The 27,985-nt window shown below is 45.0% G+C and overlaps 1 long non-coding RNA gene across 1 annotated transcript; it reads left to right on the top strand.

Moving 5' to 3' along the window:
- The first annotated feature begins 3,613 nt into the window (after positions 1 to 3,613).
- On the top strand, positions 3,614 to 13,579 carry LOC123380208. The gene is made up of 3 exons (XR_006585738.1): positions 3,614 to 3,995; positions 11,344 to 11,385; positions 12,974 to 13,579. It is a non-coding gene; the product is annotated as an uncharacterized LOC123380208 (long non-coding RNA).
- Positions 13,580 to 27,985: the final 14,406 nt, after the last annotated feature.

The following is a 27,985-nucleotide window of genomic DNA, read 5'->3' as shown; positions in this document are numbered from 1 at the left end:
AATGATACCAGAGGAAATGTGGATCTCCAGGAATGAATGAGGGAAATCAGAAATGGTAAATATCTGGATAAAAATAAAATATTTTTTTTGGTAAAAAATAAAAATAAAAAAAGATTTTTTTCTGCTAGGTTCTTTAAAAGACATATGACTGGTTAAAGCAAAAATTATAACATTTTAACATTATTTTGTGGATGTATAACATACATCAGATGAATTACCTATGACAACTATAGCATACAATACAGGGTAGAGGGAAATTGACCTATATAGTTGCAATGTACAAGAATATTAACTCCAAGGAGAATGTGGGATATTAATAATATGCATCTTAATCCACAGAGCAACTGTAAAAAACTATAATAATGCAAATAGGCATAGCTAAAAATCCCATAGATAAATTGATATAGAATTCTATAAAAATAGTACCCAAAATAACCAAAGACTAATTGAAAACCTTGAATCGAAAGTTTATTATGAGGATATTAGGTAAGTGATTACAGTTTTCCACTGAAATAGTTTTACAGTTGAGTCAGTTCTCCTATAAAAAAAGAGACAATTCCAACCTTATGATTACATTATTCCAGGCCCTAGAAAAAGAAGGACATCTCCCCCATGTTTTCTCAAGTCAGCATAACTACCACATGGTTATTTCACAGTTTGCCTGCCAATTTTATGGGGCCGAATTTTCGTGGACCTGGCCTTTCCTTGTGTACTTCTTTCCTTTCTTGCATTTTTGAGGATTCATGCACTCACCTCACCTTTCCTGAACATTCTCACAACAACTAGCATTCAGAAATGTAGCAATCGCTGAGCTTATTTCTCATTTTTGAAAAGGTGTTCTCTCTAGAGTCATGAATCACCTGGTTTGCTAGGATGGAATGGAGAGAGCAGAGGGGGAGGTTTACATGCATTAGTCAGTCACCTACTATGTGCCAGCAAGTTCACCTAGCATCCTTATCATCCCTGGGAGATCTATAATATTACTCATGGTTTTATAGATGTAGAAACTAAGGATCAGAAGGGCTTTAAAAAAATAGGAAAAAAACCACGAAAAACCTAATCTCCTTCCATGAGGTTATCCTATTAAGAAGTGGGAAGCGTGAGATTTGAAGCCAGAACCCTTTGATTCCAGAGCACATGGTTTTCTATTTCTTCTAACCACCAATGGGGCTTTGGGAAATATTTAATTAAAAAATTATCTCTTCGTATTCTGATACTTCTAGAAACTTGAAGAAGCATTTCTTTCTTTCCCCTCACCCCCCCCCCCCCCCCAGTCCTAGTGTAGTATCTGTGCCTCCTTCCAAGGGGTCTATCTTGCTTTTAGAAATATCATTAGAGGGCGCCTGGGTGGCTCAGTTGGTTAAACGTCCGACTTCGGCTCAGGTCATGATCTCACAGTTCGTGGGTTTGAGCCCCACGTCGGGCTCAATGCTGACAGCTCGGAGCCTGGAGCCTGTTTCAGATTCTGTGTCTCCCTCTCTCTGACCCTCCCCCGTTCGTGCTCTGTCTCTCTCTGTCTCAAAAATAAATAAACGTTAAAAAAATTAAAAAAAGAAATATCACTAGAGGAACAAGCAGCTGAATTTCCTTAGAAGTGTGACTTGCTTTCCTGTAATAACCCAGAGCCTATTTCTTCTCTCTGCCTTTTAGCCCCTTTGTCCCTTACCTTGATTCTGGGGCTCACGGCAGTCCATTTAGAGTCACCAACATCTTCACTTTTATTCAGCAACAAGAGCCACCATGAACTTGTAGGTTACCTGATTTTGTGCCAAGTGCATAAATACGTAAGCTTTGAGGACACTGTGCTGTATTCCTTGGTCTTCTGGAGCTTACATTCTTCTGAAGGGAAATAGTTTAATGCAGGGGTTCTCAACCTTGGCTACACATTTGGCAACTTAGAAACACCTGGCAAGTATTTTTTTAGTGCCTGGGCCCCTCCCAGAGATTCTGATTTGGGGGGCCTGGGGTGGGGCCCAGGCATCAGCATTTATTATTATCATGCCCAGACAATTCCTATGGGTAGCTGGTATTGGTGCCTTTAATTAATTGGTAGATTTCATGGGTTACCCATCAGAAGAATTAGTGAAAAGATGTTTGGGGCAGTTGCCAAAGGGATGTATCCGGAATGTGGAGGTTCAGACACTGTGGCATTGGGTCAGGAAGGTAGTTTGGTGTTGCAGCTGACAGTTCTTCCCCCTGCGCCTCTGTTCACACTGAGTAGTAATGAAAGTGATATCAATGGCTCGAGTCAACTTGGCCCCACAGCTTTCCCATCCCAATTCCCCATTGTCTCTTGGCTGCAATTATGTGTAGCTTTAGTTACTGTTTGCTAAGTGCCATGCCCATCATTCCCACAATGACTCTGTGAAGTGGGCCTTATGATTTTCTTCATTTGTAAAATGAAGAAACAGGAGGGCAAGTCATACGCTGCAGGCCGCACAGCTTGGACAGGAGAAAGCCAGTGCCAGTACCCTGCGGGCACCCGCAGCGCTACATCCCAGGGGCCAGGAGTGTGGTGCTGAGCAGGCTGGTTTGAGGAAAGGGACCAGGAGGAATAATTCCTAGACCCACTCAGTCTAGAGGCCCCACAGCCCCGCAGCCATGCTGTGGCCCAGGTGGTGTCAGTCGCTTTTGTACCTTGAGTTGTGCTACACGCAACTACCGATAAGGCCCCGTCTCCCTTCTCAATGTCATTGCCCTTGGAAACTTAGCAGCATTTCCATTCTTCACTATCTTGTCAGAAATGCGAATCGAAGGAAGACACTGTAGGTCACATCTTCCCTCCCCCTTCCACCTGCTTGTCACAACTGCCAGGGAATTTAGGGCTGGGCTGGACAAAATTGGGAAGTGACTGATGCGCGTCTGTGCCGTCACCATCCTCTCTTCTGGACTCTTTCTTCCCCTTTGTGGAATCTAGGATCATTAGGCCCTTTAAGCAAAACTTTCTTTCAGGAAAGGGTACGATCGATTCATTAGACTACAGTGTAAATAACTGACAGGGTCCCATGTGCCACCTTTCCCAGAGACAGTCATATTTTAACAGGGAACAAAGTTCAACTTAGGAGTCTGACACACATAGACTTGAATCCTAGGCTGCCTACTGGTTATGTAATGTTTGGCAAGTAACCTAACCTGTCTTAGTTTCAATTTCTTCATCTCTAAAAAGAGACTAATATTTCAGAGGAGATATTAATGAGGATTAAGGAGATTGGAGGATGAACCTTACATGGAGCCTGGCACATGGTAGGTGCCTGTTCAGTGTTGCTTCCTTTTTTTTTTTTTCCACCCAGTTTCAGAATTCATGCTTCTGCTAAGCAGGAGTGAAGTTAGGCAGGGACACATTTCTGAAATCTCTCAAAAGCAGATGACCTCCTATTTCCTTTATTCCATAAACAACGCAAGATATTGTGGGGGAACACATGGAACTTTTCCCCAGTGAGTGCCCCCCCCAACTCACACACACACACACACACACACACACACGCACACACACACACACACACACACACACACACACTCTCCATTGCTGGGTGACATAGATGGGTCATACAGGGAAGTTGAGACTATACTTTGCATCCAGGCCTCTTGTCAGTCCCTCCTTTCAATCCAGAAGCTTCCCCCAAAATATAGATGTGAAGATTCATACCTCATCTCTCATGCACTACACGATTAGATACATTTTGGACAAAACAGCCTCTTGGTCTTCTTTCTACAGAGGCGGAAATGCAGTTCCTCTGCCTGAAGAGCTAGCGGCTGCGTCAGCGCACAGAGTGGCTGAAATGCAAATCACCTCTGTTCCAAGTGCACACAAGTGCACCTCTGTTCCAGTGCACTAAAAAGATAACTGTTATCACAGAACAATGCCGCTGTCAATGACCAAGTTTTCGAGGAAGCTCTGTGCACAAGCCTGACGTTCCTCATGTGTCTCTGTCAGCCTTACAAAACACCCCATCAGACTTTCTACGGAGGCAGAGAAACCAGGCTGACAATGGAATGTGAGTTGTTTAATTGCCATTACCCTTGCAGGTTGGAAGTGCATTTTTTTTTTCATAATCGTTCCAGAAAAAGAAGCGTTTGAGGACTAGGTTAGGAGCTAAAGATTGAGATGGAGCTGGCTGCTGTGTTGAACTTCTGGCATTGCACATCCTGCCCAGTTACAGCAGGATTCTGACTTCACCTTGACCTGGTGCACAGGCCCAGGCTTATACCTGTGTTCTGGGTTCAAAGCCCAGCTGGGCCACTTACTGGATAGTAGATCTCGGCAGTCAGGTAATCTCTCCATGTTTTAGTGGCCTCATCAATAAAATCAGCAGAATGATAGTACCTTCAAGGGTCTTTGTGAAAGTAAACAGAATTTATGCAATGCCCTATCATACGGCCCAGAGAAAAGTCAACAATGCTACTGCCCTTTCTCTTCCCTATGCAACCAAATGTAGTTGGTCCAGAGCAGTAACATTTGATGAAATCACATGAAGTGGACATTAAAGGCAGTGTTGGAAGGAAAGAGAAGTCACAGAGGGAATATACCTTTGGGGTGTGTGTGTGTGTCTGTGTGTATGTGTGTGTGTGTAAGCCCCAGATTTTGAAACTCAAAGCATAAAGTGAAAACTCCAATACATTAGGAGAGCTACCTTATGGCAAAGAGTGCAAGCAGGAGCCCCCAGACCAGTGCTAGAAAGAGGTGCCATTTACCTGGTCTGGCTGTATTAGCTCCCTTCAAAAATGTCATATTCATAGCACAGGATTTGATGAGCTAATTCAAGCCAAGTCAAGGCATTAAATGTCTTGTGGAATAAATAACAATGGGTCACGCATTTCTGACGCATGTTTTCGGGGCTTTTTTTTTTTTCTTTTAAACCAAAGTAGTCCTTCCTGGCTCCTGAACACAAGCCGTCCTCATCTATTTCCTAAGATAATCCATTATAAATTATGACAGGCTCCCAGGAGCCTGGCGGGCAGCGCGGCCCGATCTGTGCCCAGGTCTCACTTTTCTGTCCTGGTCATCTCCGACAAGTTCCATGCGTGACCGGTCAGGAGACGGCTAATTCCAGTCCAGGCATTTTTCAGATGAGCCTCATTTTATTTTTAATTTCCCCACAAATGCACGCCAGGCGCAGATTTCGTCAGTTACAGACATAGCTCTCTAATCTGTGCCGCCCTTCCGTAGCTCAAACTACCAAATGAATTAAGGTCCAGTTACATATAAAAGTGATTATGATCAGCAAAATATCTGCCCAGAGCGGCCTTCCCCAAAAAGGGCCAAGATGTGAGACTCTGACACTCCCCTTTGGCCATCTTGGGGCACGCACTCACTGTACAATAGAAATTACCCCACTGACAACCTTCTAAAACCTACAGGGCCTTCAGATTTTACAGATCGGTAGCCTCTGGCCACCGTGGAGCAGAGAAATAAATAGCTTTCTCGTGTTGGGTGAAATTATTTGTTTTCTGCCTTCATCCACTAAGATTTCTTTTCAGGAGAACTGACCTCATCCTCTTGAAAGCTTCCTACTTCACCTCTGCAGTCATCTGGCTTTTGCTTAGAGGCAGACGACTACTTTCTAGTCCAAACAGATGAGGGGCAGGATTCTGCATTGTCTTTGGGACTCTTGTTATGTTCATCCGCGCATTTCTCAGGGCGGCTCAGGGCTGTGCAGACTCTTTGTTTTAACTTCAGATCGTCAGGGGTCAGGAGCATCTGAAGTAGGCACTGAACAGAGGCTATAAATTAAATTAGGACCAGAGAGTGAAGGAATAAAGGCCAACCCTGCTCACAAAGAGTTTATCGTCTACCTCAGTGAAGAGGAAACATTCCCAGGGATTTATACTTTTCATGCTTTATCATTTCAATACGATAATGAGATATGTAGAATACAGAACAAGGAATGGTGTTGTAGAAAGGTAATTAGGGACCAAGGGGAGGTATGTGATCTTGTACGATCTTGATCTGTGTCTCTCTGGGCGTTGGTCCCTATGAATGTAAAATCTATAATATCTTGGGCTACTATGACAAGTGGTGAGAGAGCTGGGGAAATCAGGAAAGCCTCCCTCCTTGGAGTTTCTGGAACAGTGATCACAAAAGCATAACCGGGCTGATCCTGAGGGGGAGGTCTCAGTAGCCCCTGGATCAGGCCTCCTTCTGTGGCTTCTTCCCACTTTTCTAAAGACCACAAAGCAGATGAGGTAACGTTTGTTCAGGCCCTGTGATACGGTTCTGTTGGAGTGGAACTAAGTTTTCAAAAGGTCCCACGAACTTAGATCTGAACCCCCAGCAGTCGGAGGAAATGCTGCCCCCGCCGGCAGAAGCGCGCGTTACACTGCTCCCCCCCATGCCCACAGGGTCGCGGCCAAACTGCCCTCCCGGACAAGACAACCTTGGTAGTCGCCCAACCTGAGAATCTTTTGAGCTCTTCCTGTCGCCATGCCCCACCCCATCCCATTCCATCCTCGCCTTTTTTTTTTCTCCTCCCTGGCAGCCACTCTGTTTTCAGATGTTTACCCTGAGTTAGAACCTCAGTGGCCAGCCTGAGGCCTGGGATGGGAGTGGGGGTTGAGGTGGAGGTGGGGGCCAGGTAGGGAACATGGCCCCGAAGGAGGAATTCCTCAGGGAGGCATCTAGGGCACATCATATGGGTGCCTCCTCTTGGTCTCGCTGAGAGACGGTGCATATGTGTTTTCACCGGTAGACAGTGGTCTGTCTGGCTTGCAATGTTTTAATCCTAGATCCGTCCAAGTCAGAGGCTCTTCTGGGGGAACACGGATGTAGTCTGTGCTCCCAATGCCCCATCTCAGTGGTCTCAGTCTGATCAGGACATCCGGATTCTGTAACCTCGTTTTAGAACTGTTCCCCCGACCCCAATGCCATCCTTCAGAACTCTGAGGACATGTAATTAGAACCCACTCCGACTACTCTCCCCCTCTGCGGCCGACCCGTGTCACCTGCCGCCCTGGCATCATCACCCAGGCATGCACTGTCACTCTCCCAACCGGAATGTCAGCTTGCTGTTTGAGATTCACACCGACGCGCGGTCCCCGGAGGGCTGCTCCCGGAGCCAGGGAGGACTGCGCTTGGGAACACATAAAAGCACAGGAGTCCCCTGGCTTTCTGGCAACACTTCAAGCGCTAGGCCAGTGAAGAGAGCTGGACAGCATACTTGTGAACTCCGCGGGCCCCGGGGGCTCAAACGCCACCATATTTATGCTCTCGGCCTGGATAGCCAAAATAGTTGGGTTGTTATGCAGACGTGGGTCTCTTAGTCCGGGCCAGCATTGCTGACACCTGTTAATTGGCATGCGCAAGAGCTGAGTTGAGGGGGATGGGAGGCCTTTGGAGCCGCTGCCAACCTGTACCTGAACAGCAGGGAGTCCAGGAAGGTTTTGACCCACCCCCAGGGGAAGAGATTCCGTGGGGGGGAGGGGATGAGCAAATGCGTGAAGGCGGCCAGAAGGGATAATCAGAGAAAGCAGAAAATAGGAAGAAGGGTGAGAAGAAAAGGGACCAAGAAGGAAAGAAAAAAATGGAGGGTGGGTATTTTTAGATTTGCTAGCACAGAGCTTCGTGTCTACAGCACCCTCGGCCCCATTTCTTCAGCAGCAGTTGGACTGGCCCAGGTCGGAACGGGCCCTCCCTTCCCCCCTCCTCTCCTGAGGCCCTGGACCCACCCACCTTTCCAGATCAGCAGCAGGACCACCTCCTCCAGTGAGCCTCTTCTGGCCTCCTCCATGGAGCTCTCCTTGTCAATACGCTTCCCCATTCTTCTGTGCGCCCCTGGGCTCCTCCCCTTTGATTGTCCCTTCCCTGCTTTGTGGATTCCTTGGGACCATAACTGAGACTGTCTGGCCCTCACTGCCCAGCACAGGCCAAGACACCAAGGACATTCTAGGTTTCCAGGCTGATGGACTGGTGTTCTCCTTCTGGATGTCTTTCCCTCTTTTTCATTCAGTTCTACGCCTCCCACTCAGCAAAGCACCCACTGTGTCCTCACACAGCTTCAAGCTGACGCACGGGGCTCTGTGAGTCTTCTTCCTTGTGCCTGTCTCAAGGCTTGCGTGGTGCACAGCTCGACCTGAGGGGAGACCAGGCTTATTAAAAATTATTTCTGTGTTTCATTATTAGTACACAAAAAATTTCCACAAGGTCCGTATTTACGAACTGCTTGAAAATAAGTCGTTTGAATGTGGAAGCCCACAGAAATAGTACTGTAAGTGAATGGTTTCACTCATTCGTTCATTCATTCAGGAAATACATCTTGAGCACTACTATATGACAAGTATAAATGTTGAGGAACCTTCAGGGAACAAAGTAGGTAAAAAAATCCTTTGTCCTCAAGGGGTGGATACCCTGGTCAGGGGAGACAGATAAACCACAAACGAACAAGTAAAATGTAGGCTACGTTGGGTGATCCTATAAAGAAAGGTGGGGAAACGAGGCATGCGAGAAGGGGCTGGGATTATAACTCAGGGACACCTTGGGGCGCCTGGGTGGCGCAGTCGGTTAAGCGTCCGACTTCAGCCAGGTCACGATCTCGCGGTCCGTGAGTTCGAGCCCCGCGTCGGGCTCTGGGCTGATGGCTCAGAGCCTGGAGCCTGTTTCCGACTCTGTGTCTCCCTCTCTCTCTGCCCCTCCCCCGTTCGTGCTCTGTCTCTCTCTGTCCCAAAAATAAATGTTGAAAAAAATAATAAAAAAATAAATAAATAAATAACTCAGGGACACCTTATTGGAGAGAGACCTGAAGGAGTGAGAGAGCAGGGGAGGAACGTTCCAGACTCCAGGCAAGAATGAACTTGGTATGTTCAAGGAACAACAAGAAGGCCAGAGTAGCTATAGCAGAGTGAGCACTGGGGATAGAAAAACACTGATTGGTTTCCCTGGCCGACCCACTGGTGGTCGCTTCAGCCCATAACAAGTCTGAGCTATAATTCTAATTCAATGCGATACACATTTACTGAACACCTTCTCTCTACCAGGGACTAGTGCTGGGGGATATTGCTAATTCTCTTAACTACCATAACCATGGCTCTCTGGGAATATTTCTTTTGGGTGTCAGCTGGGGAGGGTTAGGGACATACAGAGCCCACTCAGGGAGGAGGCAGGTAAGATACAATGCCCGGTAGACAAAAATCTTCCTGGAAGCAACTTGATCTGTGCAACTTCTTCATTTGCTCTTCCACCGGATGGCTTCAACCACCTGGGGTTGAACCCAGGTTCAACCACCTGGGGTGATTAGCCATCTCTTGATTTGGAGACTCAGGCACTCGGTTTGTTGCTGAGTGTTGGTTTTGGACACCTTACACAACCAGCTGGATCCTTGATTTCCTGGTAATGATAATGACTGCTTTACCTTCTTTTGGTACAAATTAAATGAGGTCCGTATACATAACAGAGCGTTGTAAAACCAAAGTCTGCTCTCTGAGTTGTCATTTTAGAGCAGTCACTCTGTCTTCTACATCAGAGAATTAAGGGAAAAGGACTTAGAAATAGACATCTTTCAATGACACCTTCTTAAATGGAAATTGCTAGTTAAGTTTTATGTTGGCTGTCTAATCTCCTCTAGAAAAGGTGATGGGGGTGATGAATTTCAAGATGGCAAATAGCTCTGCTGAAAGATCCAGGTGGGGCTTGACTCTAGGGGAGGTCAATTTGTGGAGTAGAATTTGAGGAAAGGTATATAATTCATTTAGAAGATGACAAGGAAGGGGATAGACCCAAATGAACCATGATAGGGGTAAAATCACACTTCCCCTTTGGATACTGCTCTTTTCTCTCTAATTCCCTGCATCCTTCAGGCACCATTTTCCAGTGTTTAAGCCATTCAGATAGCCCTGGTCCTACCACCCTGGCCCTAACCAGCCAGTACCTCCCATGTCTGCCTAGCTTTCCTCCAGGGCCCTTTCGAATGGGGAACTTAATTTGGGAAGGAAAATTTCTAGTGACAGAACTCACTTTCTTATTTTAAGACAAGCTATGCATTCTGGAAAGCCCTTGTTATTAGAAAGCTTCTCCTTAAAGTCGCTTAAAATCCACTTCCATGTGGTTTTTACTCCTAGGTTCTAGGTCACCACCTGAGGGGCTCAGAGGTATCCTAACTAACTCTTCTCCCAAGACACAGCTTTTCAGATATCTGAAGACAGGTCCCTATCCCCCCCACCCCCCCCACCCCCCCCACCTCCAGCTTAAGATTTTCTCCTTTGGTGTTCTTCATCTTCACCATGAAGCATCTGGTTTTGCTTTATTTTTTTTAATGCTGCCCTGTGTAAGTATGTGCTTTTAATCAGGAGGGTTCATGACCTTCTTCAGTTCTTACAAAGTCTTAGCCATTACTTCTGCAAGTATTGCTTCTCCCCCAACCACTCCTTTTCTTTCACGGAAATGAAAGATACTACATTGGAACCTATCAGTCCTCCTCCTTGTCTCTCACAGCTCTTTCATATTTATCTCTTTTATCTTTCCGAGCTGTATTCTGGGTGAATTCTTCAGAACTGCCTTCCAATTTATAAGTTCTCTCTTTAACTGTGACCAGTGTAGTGGTGTACCCAATACCGTTTAATTTTATTTCTGTACTTTAATTCCCTGTTATGCCACAGAGTCTGAACTCCAGAATTTGGCCTCCTGCTCCAGAATTTGGCTTCTAGCCATGGGTTACTTTAACCATTCTGTTTTAAATATCTGTTGCCCGGAAACGTCTTGTAATTTAGAATACAGCTTTTCCTTGTAATGTTCTCCTTTTACATTCAATTGTCCTTCAAGTGAAACCTAAAGATATATGTGAAATCGCAGTCACTTATTTAGATGGAGGAACAAACAATACTGTCTTTCTCAGATCTGAATGATTTCCATCTCATGGCTTGTTTATTGTTAATCCCTTCTTTTGGCCATGAAATGACTCAGTTCCCACTCAAATTTGTTCATTCCACAACTATCCCACACAGTCTTCAAGAGGTATTTTTGATACAAGAATTTTCCTATGGACTGGAATCTTCAGGGCTAGGATAGCAGGAATCTTTAAAGACATTGATATTACATACCCAGATCCGTATTTCTTTCAGATTCTAGTTTGTTCGATGGACCTGGATAGCTAACATCCCAACTTAGGTAATACTTTTCTCCGCCCCTAAACTCCCTCTAACTCCCCATGAGGGACGCCTGGGTGGCTCAGTTGGTTAAGCATCTGACTCTTGATTTCGACTCAGGTCGTGATGTCACGGTTTATGAAATTGAGCCCCACACCAGCCCCACTCTTGACAGAGTGAAGCCTTCTTGGGATTCTCTGTCTCTCTCTCGACTTCCCACCCCCTCTCAAAATAAATAAACATTAAAAAAAACTGTTTTCATCTGTTTGGCAGGAAGACCCTGGGCTTCGTCTGTTGCCAGATTTTGAGGAACAGGTAAGGATGTTGGGATTCAACCTGGCCAAAGACAGGGACACTAGGAGTGTGTATACACACCGCCCTCCCTTCGTGGTATCGCAAACACACTACATTTTATCACTTCTGTTCGGCTGCTTAATGTGAATGTGAGTTAGGAGCCAATGCGTGGGTTCAAGCTCCAGCTCTGTCATCCGCCACGTGTGTGCGTTCGGGTAAAGCACCTGGTGCTCCTCAAGTGCAGTTTCCTAATTTGTCAGATGGGACTGGTCAGTGCACTTTGAGTCACAGGGTGGTCTTTAGATCAAACGGCAAATTATGCAGGTGTCGCTTTGTACATTGTAAAGCGTTCTATGGGTACAAAGAAGTATTTGTATCAATGATGTATATGCACTCAATTGTGTCTTGTGAACATACCTTATCTCTCCAAGTAGACTTGAGGTTTCTAGAAAGGGGAGACTAAAAGTTATATATCTTTGTAGTACCTAACACAGTACCACTCACCTATTGATGCTTAAAGGGTAAATGAAAGAATGAGATCCTTTAATAGGAGAAGAAGACAGGACTTGGCTTCATGGTGTCATATACCTAGGAAAAGTATTCATCATTTTTTTTCTTTTCAAATCTTTTTTTTTATTTTTTTAACGTTTATTTATTTTTTTTTAATTTTTTTTTCAACGTTTATTTATTTTTGGGACAGAGAGAGACAGAGCATGAATGGGGGAGGGGCAGAGAGAGAGGGAGACACAGAATCGGAAACAGGCTCCAGGCTCTGAGCCATCAGCCCAGAGCCTGACGCGGGGCTCGAACTCACGGACCGCGAGATCGTGACCTGGCTGAAGTCAGACGCTTAACCGACTGCGCCACCCAGGCGCCCCGAACGTTTATTTATTTTTGAGACAGAGAGAGACAGAGCATGAATGGGGGAGGGTCAGAGAGAGAGGAAGACACAGAATCTGAAACAGGCTCCAGGCTCTGAGCAGTCAGCACAGAGCCTGACGCGGGGCTTGAACTCACGGACCGTGAGATCATGACCTGAGCTGAAGTCGGACGCTTAACTGACTGAGCCGCCCAGGCGCCCCAATTCATCATTTATTCAACCAGAAGTTATTGAGAACCTACCTTGTTCAAAATTCCATGCAAGGCTTTGAACCCAGAATAGGTACGACGTAGCCTCTGCCACAGGAAATTAAGTGGAATAAAGTGCTCAAAGGGCTGAGGGGAAAGGAAAGTGTACGAACACAATGGGATCACACAGAAGGGTTTGGCCCATTCTTCCCTCTGAGATGCTGAGGGTGGAAATGAGAAAGGAAGAGGAGGCGTTCCATGCAGAAGGTGATGGGTGAACTGAGTCTTGAAAGATGGAAGGGCACTTGACACTCAGGGACCCAGAGGGCACAGGCAATCTATCCAAGACAGGTAATGTGAACAAAAACAGGAATAGTGAATAGGGGACACAGGCTTACAAGTCATTTGTAGGGCCAGGATAGGGAACAAGGGAAGGGTAGTTGGAAAAAGGTGGAACTAGAAAAGCAAGTCTTTTCCCACTCTTGGTGTCTATGAAAGGGGATTTTCCCTACCCATGCCCCTAACTTCTGTCCATTCTTAGGGAGGTGCAGTGACTTCTCTGATCGGCACATTGCAGAAGAATGCTTGGGCATGTTCTGCTCAGCCCCGTCCTCCTTCTTCCTCTTGGGATTGAAAATGTCTGCCACAGGGAAATCTGCTTCTCTGTGAAGCAGTCCACGTGCCTGGGGCTGTCTGGAGGAGTCTGCCTAATGGGGGAGGGGAGGCGGGTATAGTTGGCAGGCTCGTTGGCTCTCATACTAAGCTGTATTCTCCAATTTAGCCTTTATCGATAATAAAGGTGATGTTTTGGCCATGTTTGCACCCTTGCTTTATTTCACAGTTTTCCCAGAGCCCATGTAGGGAAGAGGGATGCTATGCATTGGGTGCCACACCAGGCAGATGACAGCCAGACCATGGAGGGCTTGGAATGCTCTGCCTTGAGTTTGGAATCCCAGGAGGAGAGGGCCTGCAGAGGGAAGCAATAAATGCAGCCTTTGTAGGAAAAGTATGGATTTGGGTGTCAGAAGGACTGGGAGCCAGCCCCAAGCTCTGCCACTAACCATCTGGGTAACTTTAGGCACGTTGCTTAAACTTCCCAGGCTTCAATTTCCTCATCTGTAGAATGAGTTGGTTTATAAAATCTCTAATGGCCCTCTCCAATCATATGCACTTTTTTTTTTAATTTTTTTTTCAATGTTTATTTATTTTTGGGACAGAGAGAGACAGAGCATGAACGGGGGAGGGGCAGAGAGAGAGGGAGACACAGAATCAGAAACAGGCTCCAGGCTCTGAGCCATCAGCCCAGAGCCTGACGCAGGGCTCGAACTCACGGACCTCGAGATCGTGACCTGGCTGAAGTCGGACGCTTAACCGACTGCGCCACCCAGGCGCCCCACACTGGGCCAAATAATTTTGACTCTATCCCTTACTAGCTATGTACAAGTTACTCAATGTTTATTTGCCTTTATTTTTACACTTTTATTTAAAAAAAATTTTTTTTCAACGTTTATTTATTTTTGGGACAGCGAGAGACAGAGCATGAACGGGGGAGGGGCAGAGAGAGAGGGAGACACAGAATCGGAAACAGGCTCCAGGCTCTGAGCCATCAGCCCAGAGCCTGACGCGGGGCTCGAACTCACGGACCTCGAGATCGTGACCTGGCTGAAGTCGGACGCTTAACCGACTGCGCCACCCAGGCGCCCCTCATATGCACTTTAAAAAGGGAGGATTTCCTCACAGGGGGAAGTTTTGAATATTGGGGCAGATTGTGGAATTTCTTTCCTAGGAGATCTTGAAGAAGCAACTGGTTTAGCATTCAATTTAGATGAGAAATGGTTTTGTACATGCCAGGTACTCTATTGCAAGCATAATATGAACCCTCTCATTTAATCTTGATGCCAACCTATGAAATCGATGCTACTATCTTTCCTCATTTACATATAATGAAACGGAGACTCAGGACTTAAGTAACTTTCCCAGGATCCTACCAGTAGTAAACACCAGTGCTGGGCTTTGAACTTGGGCGGTCTGGTACCATGGCTATGCTCTCCAGCACTCTGCTGCACCACCTCCATGCCAAGGGGCAGCTCTGGGTTTTTTCCCAAAAGCCCATCACAATTCATGGTGTCTCTGGAGGGACCCAGTTTGCAGCTTCTCAGACACGTGCAAAAGGCAGGTGCTTGGCTAGTGAGAGAAACCAAACTCCTTTTGGCTCTCTCTTAGCTCTGTGCCCTCAGTTTTGACATTCAGGGGTGAGAAGCACTTGTTTGGCAATTAATAATGCACTGCCTGTGACATCTCTTGTATTGATGTCTTTATTGTTGTTCAGTTTCTATGTGCTTAGGATTTGTCTCCTTCCTTAATACTGATTGCCTGACCAGCACAGGAACAGCTCTACATCCTTTAATTGTGTTATTTCACTTAACACTCACCACGATCCTTCGAGGTGGGTACTATTATTGTCCCCAATTTACAGCTGAGAAAACTGAAGCAAAAAGGGAAAGATAGTGTCATGCTGCTGATAGGGCATAGACGTTGACTGCACATACTGAGTCCTAGATAAATATTTGCAGATGGATCGATTAGTCAAGGTTCATTTATTTCAAAGATTCTCTTTGCCCAGGTCTTGCATAGTCATCTATTTCTTCTCTACTTAGCTCTCTGTTTCTATATTCCTTTTGCTGGCTGTGTGCATGATGCTGATTGAAAATCGAAACAGCCATCCAAGTGCAGGCTATTCCTAAATTCCTGTTCTTGTAAGCGCTAGGGCAGCCACAGGAGCCTCCCAATCCAGAAGATGCAGAACACCTTGACTCCATAATCATGTGTTAATTGATTGGCACTTTGGTGGCATGCTGGTTTGCTTTGTGGTTTTCTGGTGAACATGTTTGCTCATTCTTCTATGAATTTTAGGTCTGATAGAATTTGTCTTGCTTTTTGTTTTTATTGTTCTTTATTTCATTTCCCTGACTTTTGGCTTTTCTTGCTACTGAGCAGTTGAAATAGGACAAACTAAACTCAGCAGAATGGGGGCTGCATGGAGTAGCTATGCTTTTCTGAACTCGTGTGTGTGTGTGTGTGTGTGTGTGTGTGTGTACATATTTTTGAAAGGGACTGGGGACTATGGAAAATAAAACCTACTCCTCTCTGCTTTTTGAATGTCCCGTGAACTGTGTCTCAATCACAAAGCCACAATTTCTATTTTTTTACTTTGGACTCTGTCAGTGAGCGTTTAGTATTCTCCAGTGGGACTGTACCCACCGTGGACATACCAGTCTACATTAGCATTACACTTTGCAAATCAACCAACCTAACACAGCTGGGGCAGCAATTTGAAGTGACAGCAGCAATAATTCACACTAATCAGAGACTAGACAGATTCACAAACTGAGGTCAATTTATCCTTTGTACCCACCGCCTCTTGTATCCTGACTTGTTTAAAACCCAGGTGGACAAAATTAGTTGTCCATAAGAACAGTTAAACAAAAATTCATACAATAGGCTTTTTGCCTCTTCATTGCCAACCTTTCTTTGGTGAATATTCTGCTCCAAAGTTGCAGTGAGAGAAATCCCAAATTCAACCTTGGGCGTGTTTCTTTCGGCTTCACTTGTGACACGTCTTTATATAAATGTTAGTATTTTGCAACCATGAAAAATACCAGGAATACACATTTCTTCATAAAACCCAGGAAATTCTAAGTATTAGAGCATGAGCCATAACTCCATGACTCTTTCTGTGGAGAATCAGTGTGCACGACCTCCTTTCAGTGCATGCTTAAGCCTCTCCAGATCAGGCGATGCAGGTGGCCATCTGGATAGAATCAGCATCAGCTCAGCAACAAGGGCCATGAGGACCCCGAGTTTCAGTTCTCTAACAGGAGACTCACATTCTCCACCTGCACTGGCTGGTGTGAAGAAAATGTGGATGCAGTGAATGCAACTAAGGAAAGGCGATGCTTGTCTACAAATTCTTGTGGTACAAGTGGGAGCTATATTATAAATTCCCCAAGAATGCACTGCACAATAGTGAGATCTGGTCATACAATCGTGGCTTTCCTGGGAGTGGGAGTAAATACAGTCCATCCATGTTAAAAATCAAAGGTAGGCAAAATATATGAAGAAGCAATTCACAGAGGAGAAACATGCATGACTGCTACACATATGACAAAATGAACTACCATGATTGTTACCAATAAAATGCACGTGAAACTCCAACAGGTTACCATCTTATGTCCATCAAATTGGGCATAAAATGCATGATACCACCAAGTGATGGTATAAATGTTGAACAATGGGAAATCTTGTACCTTGCTCGTGGGAGTATACATTCATTCAATTACTTTAGGGAAAAAAATGACATTATTTAGTCAAGGTGAAAATGTACATTCCCTGTGCTTCAAGTAATCCACTATTACAGCAAGTATCATATGAGTTCATTGCTTAAAAAAAAATGGAAACAACCTAATGTCCATCAGCAGTGCACAAATAAATGGTGGCACCTTTATATAATCATTACTAGACAGGGCTGAAAATGAACAAATGTTACATGCATCAACATGGATGGAGGTCACAAAATGTTAAGAGAACCAAAACCACTTGTAGACGAATAAATATAGTATGACACTACTGATGCAAAGTTAAAGGCAGGCAAAAATGCCACATAATTTTCATGGATCCATTTATATGTGTACAATAAAATTATGAAGAAATGCATGAGAATGAAAAACACAAAATTTAGAATGGCGAGTTCTTCTGGGATGGAGAACGCATTTAAGGAAGGATATATGCAGAAGGTTGTCTATTACCTTGATAACTTCTATTTCTTAAGTCAGGTAGGTATTCATTGTATGTTATATCATTTTGTATCTCTTAAATATTTTATAATACATTTTTAAATGTTCCTTTGAGGTGCCAAAGAATTTAAGAGATAAAGAGGCCTTAGAAATAATCTAAGTCAACAATCTCCTTTTAACATGATGACAAATAAATCAGAGATGAAAGAGGAGACATTACAACTGGTACCACAGAAATACAAAGGATCAGAAGAGACTTCTGTAAACAATTATATGCCAACAAATTGGATAATCGAGAAGAAAAGGTACATTCTTAGAGACATACAACCTACCAAGACTGAATTATGAAGAAATAGAAAGTCTGAACTGACCTATAGCTAGTAAGGAGACTGACCCAGTAATCAAAAGCCTGTCAACAAAGAAAATTCCAGGACCAGATGGCTTCATGGGAGAATTCTACCAAACATTTAAAAAAAGAATTAACATCAATCCTTCTCAAACTCTTCCAAAAAACTGAAGAGGAAGAAACGCTTCCACGTTCTTTTTACAAAACCAGCATTACCCTGATACCAAAGCCAGACAACAATATTACAAGAAAAGAAAACTACAGACTAATATCCCTGATGAATGTTGATGCAAAAATCCTTAACAAAATATTAGCAAACTGAATTCAACAGCACACTAAAAGGATTACATGCCATGGCCAACTGGGCTGTATCCCTTGATGTAAGAATGGTTCAACATACAAAAATCAATAGATGTAATACACCACACTAAAAGAATGGAGGTCAGGAATCACATGATCATCTCAATTGATGCAGAAAAAGCATTTGACATAATTAAAAATTCTTCCATGATACAAACATTGAACAGACTAGGAATAGAAGGAAACTACCTCAATACAATAAGGTCTTATTTGAAAATCCCACAGCTAACATCATACTGAAGAGTGAAAACCTGGAAACTTTTCCTCTAAGATCAGGAGCAAGATAAGAATGCCCACCACTTCTATTTAACATAGTACTGGCCAGAGCAATTACACAAGAAAAAGATATACAACACATTCAAATTAGAAAAGAAGAAGTAAAATTATCTCTGCTTGCAGATGACATAATCTTCTATGTAGAAAACCCTAAAGATGCCACACAAAAAAGAAACTATTAGAATAAATGAATTCAGCAGAGTTGTAGAATATAAAACCAGCACTAGAAATTCGGTTGCATGTCTCTGCATCAATTATGAATGATTCAAAAAGGAAACTAAGAAAAAAAATCTCATTTAAAATAGCACCAAAAAGAATAAAATTCTTTGTAATGAACATAAACAAGGAGGTAAAAGACTTGTACGCTAAAAACTACAAAACACTGATGAAATTAAAGACACAAGTAAGTGGAAAGACCTTCCATGTTCATGGATTGGAAGACTTAATATTGTTAAGATATTCATACTTTCCAAAGCCATAAACATATTCAATGCAATCCCTATCAAAATCCCAATGGCATTTTTTGCAGAAAGGGAAAAAAAATTGCATAGCATCTCAAAAGACACCAAAAAACAAAAACAATCTTGAGACAGAAGAACAAAACTGGAGGCCTCACACTTTCTAGTTTTGAAACATATTGCAAAGTAATAGTAATCAAAACAGTATGGCACTGGCATAAAGAAGCATATATGGAACTGAATAGAGAGATAAGAAATAAATTCTCACATAAATGATCAAATGACCTTTGACAGTGATACTAAGGCTACACAATGGGGAAAGGATATTCTCTTCAATATATGGTGCTGGGAAAACTAGATGTCCACATGCAAAAGAATGAAGATGGATGCTTATGCCAAATACAAAACTAGTTCAAAATGGATTCAAGACCTAAATGTAAGACCTGAAAGTATGAAATTCTTAGAAGGAAACATGGGGAATGTCTTCATGACATTGAAATAACAATGATTTCTTGAATATGACACCAAAAGCATAGGTAATAAAAGCAAAATTAGTTAAGCAATACTATATTAAACTTAAAGACTTCTGCACAACAAAGGAAATAATTGATAGAGTAAAAAGGCAACCTACAGAATGGGAGAAAATATTTGCAAACTTTATATTGGATGAGGGATTAATATTCAGCATACATAAAGAACTCCTACAACCCAACAACAACAACAACAAACAAATATTGTTTAATTTGATTAAAAATGGGCAAAGGATTTGAATAGATTTTATCCAACAAAGATGTGCAAATGGACAAAAAGCAAATGAAAAGATGCTCAATATCACTAATCATCAGGTAAATGCAAATAAAAACCATGATCAGATATCATTCATACTTGTTAGGATGGCCACTACAAAACAAACAAACAACCGAGAACAAAACAGAAAATAACAAGTGTTGGTGAGGATGTGGAGAAATTGGAACTTTTGCAAACTGTTGGTAGGATTACAAATTGATGCAGCTGTTTTGAAAACCAGTATAGGGTTTTCTCAAAAAAATTAAAAATATAACTACTTATGATCCAACAATCTCACTTCTGAGTATATATTAAAAAGAATTGAAAATAGGATCTCGAAGCGATATTTGCACACTCACGTTCACTGCAACATTATTCACAATAGCCAAGATTAGAAAGCATCCTAAATGTCCATCAATGGATGAGTGGATAAAGAAAATGTGGTTTATACATGCAATGAGATATCATTCAGCCTTAAAGAAGAAGGAAATCCTGGCATGTGCAATATTGTGGCTAAAACTTGAGGACATTATGTGAACTTAAATAAGCCAATCACAAAAAGACAAATATGCATGACTCCACTTACATGAGGTATCTAAAGCAATCATATTGATTGGAACATAAAGTAAAATGGTGGTTGCCAGGGCCTGGGGGCCAGGGAAAACACAGAGCTGTTGTTCAGTGGGTATAATTTTATTAACACAAGATGAAAAAGTTTTAGAATCCATAGTACCACACAGTGCCCAGCATATAGTTAACAATTAAGAGGGTGAGTTTTTGTTATATTCTTTTTACAATCAAAACAAAACATAAACACAACGAAAGCAAGGGCCAAAGTGACAGATGACGTGACAGATGACTTACCCAAGATCATGAACTAGTTAGTGCTGGGACAGAATCAGGACTGGCTAAGTCCAGATCATTGGCCTTTTCCTATGCCTTACCACCTCTCCTTATTCTGATTTCTGTTTTATTTGTAACTCCATTTCAGAGATGTGAGATGGCCCTCTGTGATGATTGCTCTAGAAGAGAATCAACTCTTTTTTGAACAGTGATGTCTCTAAATGTTTACTTATATCTTTGTGAGGCTTGCCCATCCAACATCTACAGGCTCTTAAATTGAGTTTCTGATTTTATTATAAGCAATCACACATGAATATTTTGCTCAGCCTTCTCTGCCTTCCAAATGTAGAGCTCAAGGCCCTTCGGAGGCAGTTAAGAGTCATGATTTGCTTACTCGATGAAATGACAGCTGTGTTATGGTGAGAAAAACACGAGGCCCAGGAAGGTTAAAGGACTTATGTAACATTACAATGCCATTCTTGAGGGAAACAAGCTTTATTTTAAGTTCACATTGACTCCCCGCACCCTCATATCAGAGGATGATTATCTACCTCACCCTCCAGCAGTGGGAGATGACTGAAATATAGAAATAAAGAAGTTTTAGGATCAGCAGGACCACCATTTGTCCTTGGAAATGACAATTCCTCCCTACTAGTGTGATCCTCAAATCTTAAGGGTTCAGTGATGATACTATTAATAATTTCCTTGATTCTAAGGACACTCTTCTGCAGACTTTCCTAACCTTGGGGAACCTTTCAGGGGAGAGGGAGTGTGGGTAAGGCTACCCAGAATGGGAAAGTTAGCATGTTGAAATAAGAAGCCCCTGCAAAATAAACAAAACAAAAACAACAACAAAAGAAGAAGAAGAAGAAGAAGAAGAAGAAGAAGAAGAAGAAGAAGAAGAAGAAGAAGCCCCTGCAGACAGAAATTAACAGTCAAAGGCATCCTGAGTCATAATTCATTCAGTCCTTGCTGTGGCAGTCATAATCCATGATTACCTGAACACTGCGTAGGTTCCTGAGGGTAATTAGGGCTGCCTTCTCAGGGGCCCATTTGCCCAAGATGGGGCACAGTAGGACAAACAGCCCCCCTCTGGGCATTGGGGCTGGGCACCTGGTCCGCCGGCCTCCTGGTTCAGCTCAGGTTCTCGGTTTAGAAAAGAGAGCCTGCCAGCTGTTTGCACCATCTTCCCTGATGATTTGCTTCCTTTTCGGTGAACTTGCCTAAGCTGGGTTCCAGGAAAAATGCCACTCTGCAAAATACAAAGAGGCTGTGATGGATCCGGGGTTCCGGGTGGGCCACATCCCCAGGGCCCCGCTGCCTCGCTGTGTGCGCATGCCATGAACCCCCAAGCCCCTGCCTCCTGGGAGGTGTCCCCTGGCACCCTTTGGGCTCCTGTGACCCGAGCGGTTGTGGAAAAGCTGTGCACCCTGATGGCCAAGGGTCTCCCCCCTTACACTTCTCATTCTCAGGGCCGTTGGTTCCCTTCTGGGCCTCCAGCCTGACCTCTGGGTCCCGACTGTTGGCACGGATTTATGACCCTGAGCTGTTTTTTATCTCTTCGGGAAGTAAACGTTTTGGTTGGGAAGTTTTTCAATTTCCTCCTGGCCTGAACCAAACCGCTCAGATTTCCAAGGGCGAGATTCCCCTGTCCACACGGGCCCTCCGTGCCCTGAAGTGTGATCAAGGGCCTCACTCAGCGGGCGGACAGTCGCCCCTGGCGGAGCAGGCTGCCTGGGGCTGACCAGACCCAACGCTGCACTGCACACAACCAGCCCCTCCTTGGGGCTTGCTCCTTTCTCCTCCACCGGACAAGACCCTCCCAAAGTGTATGGGGGTGGGGCGGGGGCACAGATGGGCCTTCCCTTCGAGTCAGCCGCAAATCCTCCCAAGTCACACCTCCCGGGAACGGGGCCAGAGATCAACGCGTCTCCCCAGTGGCCCAGGCCAACACGCCCCAAGTCTGAGAGCTCCTGGTGTAGACCCCGTCCAGTGGATGGACCAGGGTGCAGCGAATTACACTCCTCCTCCTTTTAATCCTCCTGAAACCCTATCGCATCATTCCCCAGAAAAGATGAACCCAGGACGGTCCCACAAGGCCGCACACTGGCGTCTCACCAATGATAGCACTTTTTTTTATTTCTTATGGGGAGAAGTTTTCATCCAGTTACACCCACATATTTTTTTTTTTTTTCCTCCACAGGATCCCTCCTTCCAACTCCGGTACTCACCCTCCCTCGCGGATTTCCCTCTTAGCCCGGTGCCCGACACGATGTCATTTGAAAGTCAGGGAGAGCAGTAAAGTCGAGGCATCTCTTTTATACCTTCGTGAATATCTTCCGTTTGGATGGGCCCTTTTATCCTGAAACGCTTCACCCACTTTATATCCCAGGATAACTTCCCCCCACTGAAGTACCGCCAGCCGGCTCAGAGGGTGAGTGGCAGCTGTTGCTCTGTTTAGGGCAGGAAGTGAAGAACATGATATTCAATTAAAACTGCGGGGGGAATTCAGCGAGACAGCAGGGTCTAATGGAGACTGATGGCCCGGGAGATCCGCCGGCCTGAGTTCTGCTCCCATCCCTGCCACCAGCCCACGGGGGGTGACCTTGGGCCTGTGGCTAAAACTTTCTGGGCCTTTCGTTTCATCTGAAAACCGGTGGCGATGATACCTGCATCCTCACAGGGAGAGTCGGGAGGATTAGGGAGATTAGGAAAACACACAGGGCTCTTTTGATCCCTCCAAAGTTAGCAGCGAAGGATGGATGGACGCAGAAAGCGATCTCGGGGTGGGTGGAATCGACTGCCGATTACAGGATGTGATTTGAGGTACAATGAAAAGCCGGCCAGAGCCCAGACACCTCCCGTATCAGCCGGCTGAGTGGGTCCAAAACCTCACTGCTGGACCAGCGCGGGGAGAGCAGGTTAACCCACAGGAGTGATATGTGGGAGACAGAGTACACGCACAGCCTTCTCCTGACTTGGTTTCCCAAGGGGGAGAAAAGGGCCCTGAGTGACTGAGGCACTAGAACAGGTCAGTGTGATCGGAGGGAGGTTTGGTATAAAGAACGAGAGAGCCAGCCTTGGGGTGATCGTGGTGAGGGACTCGGTGATGAAGGGAGTGGTATGAGAGCAACTGGGTTCAAAGCCACCGTAATGAGTGTTAGGTGATGCTTCGCGGTAAGTCTTGCCGAGGCAATGTTTTCCTTTCTCTGAGGCGCTGTTTCTTACTGGCCTTTGCTCTTCACGGACCTAGCCATGCTGTACGTCTGTGTTCACGGCCCCAGAAAAGACTTGTCCTCGTGAAAGCCATGTGATGGCAGTGATTGGGCTGTGCTGGCCGGTGTTACCATTTCCATTACATCAGTGCATGTTTGTGCGTCCTCGGGTGTCATACTTAGGGAGGGTGGCGGAGTCCTGGGGCTTGAGGTGGATTGCCAGCTCTGTCGCTTTGCTCTGACATCCTGAAGACTCGCCCTTTCTGGGACCCAGTTTTCTCACCTGGAAAACTGAGGTAACAGCCCTACCCCACAGCGCTTTCCAGAGGATCCAGTGAGGTGGGGGGGCGGGGGAAAGGTGCGTGTGTATGGCAGAGGGCCGTGCCAAGGTGGGCCGGGTCATGCTTTAGGCCAGCATTTAATGGCCTAAAGCAACCAAGGTTCACTTTTTTTTTTTTTTTTTACTCGTGTGGCACGTCTGCCACAGGCCGGCGTAGGGGACACTCTGCTCACTGAAGTCACACCGCTGGGTCAGGCGCGAAAAAGAACGCAGCAAAGTCTGCACTGGCTCTTAGCGCTGCTTCTATTTCATTAGCCCACGAAAGTTACACCGACTTCGAAACAGCCGGGAAGTGCAATCCTATTGTGTGTCAGCAGGGGGAGCCGGAGCGTTTGTCCACAGCCCTAGGGCAGGTGCAGTTGCCGGTTTACAAGTATGGCTGAGCCCCTGGCCCTCGAGAAGCTTGCCCAGAACTTACCTCCACATCATTCCCAGAGTCCTCTGAAACCTTCAGAAGAGTGCACCCCACTTTCTGCTGCAAATCCCCCACGCTTTACCCCCACCTTAAAGCTTTTGCTAAAGGCAGCTGGAAACATCCCCCTGTCTCCTCGGCCTCTGCCATGCTGGTGGTGAAAACCCCAAGGCCTCAGTTTCAGAGCTGGCGTCCTCCCTTTGTCCTTCCCCCAGCCTGTGAGGGGAGGTGCCCAGGCGGCAGGCACCCCACAGCCACCTCCCCAGGCCGCAGCTAATTGCGCCCTGCTTGAACGCTGCTGGGGAAAACAGCTCTTCGCTCGCCTCAAGCCCTTTTTGTCCCAGACGCCTGCTGGCCTTCCCGCAGCCCAAGCTTGGGTCTGTCATTCCAGCTTTGGGAAGAAACAGACAAACCTGTCAGGCTTTGCCCCTTCCAACCTCCCTAGAGCCATTTTCCTGCTCTCCTCCCAGAGTGCTGCCATGTTTGACACCCCCTTCTCCGTCACCCGGAGATTCCGGGCACAGCTTTCCCCCCTTTCTCCTCAATCATGCCCCTTTTCCTTAGACAGTTCGGTTGGGCCCCTGAAAGAGAAAATAAAACCGGTTTAATTTAATATTATTAGTAACAACAACAAATATAATAGCTTATCATGCGCCAGGTTCTGTTCTTAGCCCTTGACAAATATTAACTCATTCGATGTCCACAACAAGCCTACGAGATGGATATTATTAATATCCTCATTTTACAAACAAGAAGGAAACAAACCCAGAGAGGTTTGTTAGGTAATTCAGCCAAGGTCACACAGCTAGTAAGTGGCAGAGCTGGGATTTAAGTCAGGCAGTCTGACTGCAGAGCACATGCAGTGATTTTCTATCATAGCAATTATTTATTCAGTGGTTGAGAGAGGTGGTTGGAGTTACAGATTGCAAGAGCCATTCTCATTTTGCGGATGGAGGACAGACTGCCTTCCTGAAGTTTATGAGGGCATGACTGCCCTCTGGCGGTCATTGGCATGCGTTGCCACTTAGCGTGCCCTGAGCCCAACCAGCCCTCAAAGCGCTTCAGAGAATTCAGAGAATGAACTGGCAAATAAATACGCATGCAGCAGCCTACATGCAGCAATGGCATATTGACTGTTTCTTTCCCTAGGTTTGATGCGTTTTACATTTTTCCCCTGGAAAAAAAAAAGAAAGGGGAACAAAGAGCACACCAGCAGCTCTCCACCTTTCTGAGAACAAGCAGAAGAAAACCGCAATTATGCAACTAGCAAATAACAAGTCTACGTGTTTATTGTCATGGAAAGGCTATGTAGGGTAGATGCCCATGAAATGTCATCCTAAACAGGTGCAAAAGCACATTTTCAGTCACTTATAACTAAATTAGGGTAAAATGCTCTCCTAAATTAATCAGGGTACTTTTCCACTATAAAAATGTTGCGTGCAGAAAGACTCTTTTAAAATCCAGCCGTTTTGGATTATCTGTGTTCAGATAGAAATCTGAGGTCGTTTTTTGATTTGATAGAAAGACCGAGGTGGCCATGTCTGACACGGCTGTAATCGGGCAACTTGGTCTGAGAAGTGGAATTTCAGTACTATTTTTCATGGGGGAACCTGGCTTCTTAGAAAGCCCCGGCCAAGACCCATCAGACAAGGTGGTGCAGCCCAGTAAATCTTCAGGGAAGGCAGGGAGGGAAGGATGGAGAGGAAAGGGGATCCCCAACCTGCGGACGCAGACACCCAATCCTGGAGGCTGTGCCTGGGGATTGTACAGTCAAAGCCCCGCTGACGGGTGGGTGACCCAAGGAGTCATGGCTCCCGGAGGTTGGGTTTTCAGCCCCCAGACAGATAATCACCAGCATTTGGAGTTTCTTCACTTGGCTATTTAAAGTTTTCTAGAGGGTGCCTGGGTGGCTCAGTGAGTTGACCGTTTGACTCTTGATTTCGGCTCAGGTCATAATCCCCTGTGGTTTGTGGGATTGAACCCCGCGTTGGGCTCCACGCTGACATCACATAGTCTGCTTGGGATTCTCTCTCCCTCCCGCTCTCTCTCTCTGCCCCTCCCCCCACTGGTGTGCATGCATGCTCCCTCTCTCTCAAAATAAATACATGAACATAAAAAAATAAATAAAGTCTCCTTGAGAAGACTAAGTCATGCACAGACAGACCCCAACTCACACCAAGAGTGGATCCTTCATTGGTCAGAGAGCCTCTATGTGTTTTTCATCCCCTGCTAACACACCCCACTTAAATAAATGTGAAAATCACAAGAAAACCGCTGATAGGAAGAGTTAATAAGGAGACCTGCTTTTAGGACATACTTTAGGATCTGTATGTACTCAGCACCACCCACAGGTCATGCCTGGACCACATACATTCACCCCTTGTACTTGGGTAACTTTTCTCCTCGGTGTTCATACCTTTAGATCAGCATCTCAATATGAGTCACTTGCAAATCTATTTCCTTGCCACCACCTTGGTCCTGAGATGCCTACTTCTATCCAACTGCCCGGAGAAGAGCTCCATCCAGTTGGCCCTCCATTAGCCCCGCTTAGTCCGAAGCAGACTCCAGAAGCCTGTCCTTGGAAGTGCCTTTCCTTGCCTTCTCCATGTCTTTTGATGGTGTCACCACTCTCCTTGTGACTCCGGCCCAGAACCCAGAACCCCTCAACTTTGCCTCATTTTTCTGTCCCACCCACTGCATCTAGTCACTTGCCGATACCTCCTGTATCTTGCCTCTTTTTACTGGGTCCTCACTGCTGGACCACCCTTCCCACCCCATGGCATGATATAATGGGCGAGTATGAGTTTCACAGTTAGACATGGGTTCAAATCCCAACTCTGCTGTTCATTACATGTAGGAATGTGGACTTTTTACTTAATTCATTTAAACCTCTGTAAAATGGAAACAATATGTACATCATAAGATTGATTCCTTCCATGCAGGGCTGATTTTTCTCAGCAGAGCTAACTCAGTAGCTTCCTAATTAATCCTTGTTTCTTGGCTCTCAATCATAAATATTGCTTGGATACTCAGTGTTTGCCGGGCGCTGGACTAACCTCTAGAAAAAGAAACATTAAACAATTCACAAGGCCCTACCCTCATGAAGCACTCTTCAGAATTCTGAATTTTGAGGGACTTTTGAAATTCTGAATTTTGACAGATCCCTCAAAGTACTCAGGTGGTATCAGATGAAACACTCAGAGGGTTTAGCTGCAGATTTCTTAATGAAGAGACTATCAACAGAGGTATGGGCAGGGTTATGGACATTAAAAAAACCAACAAAAGGTGTTGAAGTCTCTTCCTTGCCAGCAGTAGCCATGCCCTCGGGGGTACACTGATAAAGACAAATCTAGATAAAAGCTTATATCTCCCCACCCCAAAAATGTGGCCTCTTTCTAACGTTGTCAGCAAAAAATCTGGGGAATAACATAAGAGTGTTTTCTTGGGTTGCCTGCCCAAGGAGGAAAGGGGATCATTTTAGCCAGGACTGGACTTATCAATAAAAGAGCACCTACCCATGAATTTAGTTCAATCATCTGGAAGCGATGCTTGTTGTTAGCTTGGTTGATAGACTGAAGCCACTAAATGATATCAAGATGAGATAAGTTTCTTATCATGATGTAGGAAAAGAAGTCAAAATGGGAAAGGTGGAATACATTTAGTGTGTTTGATCAGCATCTATCCTCTGTGTTTCTGGAGAGGGTCCAGTTACCATGCTCTTCAC

Source organism: Felis catus, chromosome A1 (genome assembly GCF_018350175.1).
Source record: "Felis catus isolate Fca126 chromosome A1, F.catus_Fca126_mat1.0, whole genome shotgun sequence".
NCBI classification, from domain to species: domain Eukaryota; kingdom Metazoa; phylum Chordata; class Mammalia; order Carnivora; family Felidae; genus Felis; species Felis catus.
This window is presented reverse-complemented; position numbering and strand designations above follow the sequence as displayed.